Here is a 3,685-nt window from a genome sequence, read left to right as displayed (position 1 = left end):
TCTAAAATTTATTTTGATTCATCAGACAATCCCAGTTTAGTAAAGACATAGACATCATCATTTGTGCAGCTATTCAGACTGGCATCACCAGACATTCTCCCTCAAAAGAAGATCTCTCAACAGCAGCATAATGTCAGTGTTGGCTGCCTCCCAGAGAAAATTAATCATAATACCAGAAGTTAGAAAGATCTTACACAGATTTCAGGCATATTGTATTTCTTTACCTTAACATCCACATTCTCCCTGCTGTGTTTCATTACAAAATCCAAATATCACACAAAAACATAGCTACACTCCTTGGTATATATATATATATATATATGTGTGTGTTTTAATCAAAAATCGTTGATCCTTGTGATATTGGCCCTGCAGGCAAAAATTCCCTTTTATGTCAAAGAAATTCCACCCTATCACCACTATGAGATCCGTTCCAGTTGGTAAAAACATTTCCAGTAAAATAAAGGGGGAAATAGCGTACTTAAATGAAACAAACATACAATTTGATGATTAGCAGAAGAGTTTTTACATGAATGAAATCTTCATCATCCTCCTCCTGAGATTTTAGAAAGTGCATAATAATTTTTGGCTATATTTGTTATATAAAGTTATTGTCATAAGGCTTTGTATCTTTCCTTTGTCTGCCTTGTTTTAACCCTTCTGAGACTGGTCATTCCTGTTTGGAAATCCATATACTATATTTGTCTACAAATAATGATAATACATTGCTGGCTTTGGAAATTCTTGCAGATGTTGGTTGCTGTTTTTGTTTTGTTGCTGAATTACATTTGTCTAACAACTTGTACATTTGTTTTGCCAGTGTCTAGATGTGCACCTGTCTTATTTCATTTTATCAGATTCGCTAGCTTTTCAGAGAGGGTCAGAGCATTAAGGAAAGTTACATCTAAGAAATTTATGAAAAAATAAAATGAAATGTTTTTTATTCCCATCCGGATTTATTACATTTGTATGGGACTTGATGTTCTAATGTAAATATGGACAGCAATGCCGTATATTAGTACCCAAATTTCCCTACAGTTAGGGAAAACAGCAATACCTTTTCCATGCCTCCACACCCAGATACACAGAGAACCATAGATAAGGCATTGCTGTTGTTCTTGTTTTCCTAATTTAGATTAATTTAGATCACTACAGGGATAGTGATCAGTTAAGAAACTCTCAAATGCACACAGCTCCAGAAGAATTCAGACCTTCTTCACTGTGGCAGAATGTTTGATTTTATAATGCTGTGTGTAATTGTGTCTTTTGAATCCTTTTGATAGAATTGAGGAAAAAACACGTGCAGTTCTAAAAACGACTGTCATGTCCCTTGCCTCTTCTCTCCATGCTCAATCTAGTTGATCTACTTCTGCATTCTGGTACCAAATCATTTCATTATTTAGTTGGCTTATTATCAAGCAAAACTTGTTGCCAGTATGGTTCTAACCTTCTGATATATTTTGAATAATTGGTCCTTTTTGCTTAATAATAGTATATGATAAGCGTGTGACTGTTGAATAGCTGGGCTCAAGTCTCACATCTACTAATTTTAGAGGTGCGACTTAGAACAAGTTATTTGACCTTTCTGGTTCTTCATTTCTGCCCTTTTTAGATTCTATAAAATGAGGCTAATTATTCATACGCTGTAGGGTGTTTGTGATAAGAAAATAAAATGATATATGTTAAAGTGTTTGGGACATAATAGACACTCAATAAATGTTAGTTCCTTTGTCACTCAGAGTTCTGGCACAATATAGATTATGTACACAAAAGCTAATTAGATATAATTTAATTAATGTGCTTTATACAGAAGTTAAGGAATGAAAAGCAGATGGTGACACACACAGGAACTAACCACAAGTGTTATCAACACTAGACCTAAAGAAATAGAAGGATCCTGTCCCCGAAGAGAGTGAGAGCTATACATATGTGTGAGGGGCTGCTTGACAGGATCCATGGCCTTTAGTAGAAGAAAACAGCCACTGCTGAAATCTCCCCTGCCAGGGGTACAGGAAGGGTAGATGCAGGCAGAAATAATAGCCCAGTCTCTCTGTCTTCATACCCTCTGATGTACTGCTGGATTCTTTCATTGATTGATCCCAACTGGAAGTTAGAGGACAAGGAAACCCAAATAATACTGCCAGTAGCCACCACATCACTGGAACAGAGGGCAGAAGGAGAAGGCTGAATGATGAATCTAAAGGAGCAAATGAACTGTTAGCACAGCTTCTTTTCTTCACCTTCTACTTCTATTACTCTAATGTTCTATTTATCTACATCGATCACTTTTTCCACTATTGGCTTTCAGTAGAAGATGAGGTCTTGAAAGCCAGGATGGCATGTCTTCATCATGCCAGCATTTCCTAAAGGATGTACCATTAAACAATTTGTGTATGAAAAATGCAACCTACTATATATAACCCTTTGCAGAAACACATTAGCAGCATAAATGTGCTTATAAAAGCTCTTAGCAGTTCTGTAGGAAATAAATAATAGTAAAAATAAATATTTACTCACGTAGTTATTTTTCAAGGACTATAACTAATACATAACCACTAGTTCCTGGAAATGCATTTTTGAAAATTATTGCACCCCTAATGCCAAGCCCAGGTTGCAGAATATACTATACACTCAATAAACATTGAGTGAATGCATAAATCATGGAATAGCTCTATGAGTGGGTCCTGAACTGATCTTGCTAAAGAACCATCTTGCCAAATTGTTCTTGCTGAAGAATCTTCTCGTCACTTTTTCTCTTCAGAAACTGGAATCTTGCCTCTTACATGTAGTCTGATTAACTACACTCATTTTCTTGAAAGGTTCCTACGTGGCTAGCCACGCATGGGTGACCTGGTTGCATTATGAGTAGACATCATCATCAGTCATCAGAATCTCTACAATTTTCTTCTATTTAAGATTCCCATGACTGTCTATGTTTGGGGAAATCTTAACACTCTTTGGAGAAATGCCAAGACTACTGGGTTCAACTGGCTCTGAACTCAGAAGATGCCAATTTCCAGCCATCTGCATTAATTTCCTTTTGTAACTTGTATTTGAGTGTTCCTTTGGCATTGATCCTATCCTATTGGATAAAACTAGTTTCCAGCCTCTCCCAGTGAATGCTGATCGCTACCTTCTCTTCCAAACATAAAATCTTGAGCATGCAGTACCATCTGACTTATCTATTGTCTAGATCAATAAATCCATAAGGATAAGACAGATTTCTGTAAAGCTACAGGCCCTCTCTCCACCATCACAGCCCCTTTCTATATTTAAGTAACTTTAAACATACAATCAAAGCAAAACTGGCATAAGAGAGCCAAATTTAATGAGTGAACAGAAGAGCTGAGGAAGACAGGCTTCTAGAGGAGATTAACTGTATTTTCTCAAGACAGGTCCTAGGGAGGGGAAGAACAAGAAAGAATAAGAGGCCAAGAGAAGAAAGAGAACTCTTAGAGAAGAGATACGATTCTTTAATAATTGCTCAAGTTCAGCAATTACCAAGGTCCTTATTTGGTGACAATGAGACAAGACCGTTTAGTGAAGGAAAAATGTTCATCATTATACAGAAATGTATGCACACTTGAGATTTAGAATAGCAAAGACAATAATCTGAAGGCAGCAGAGATTCTGACCATAATGAGACGTGCTTCCATGACTTCAATTTAGAAAATTCCTTGGATGATAT

This window comes from Hylobates moloch, unplaced genomic scaffold, assembly GCF_009828535.3.
Source record: "Hylobates moloch isolate HMO894 unplaced genomic scaffold, HMol_V3 SCAFFOLD_14, whole genome shotgun sequence".
NCBI classification, from domain to species: domain Eukaryota; kingdom Metazoa; phylum Chordata; class Mammalia; order Primates; family Hylobatidae; genus Hylobates; species Hylobates moloch.
The sequence above is the reverse complement of the archived record's forward strand: the minus strand, read 5'-3'. Positions refer to the sequence as shown.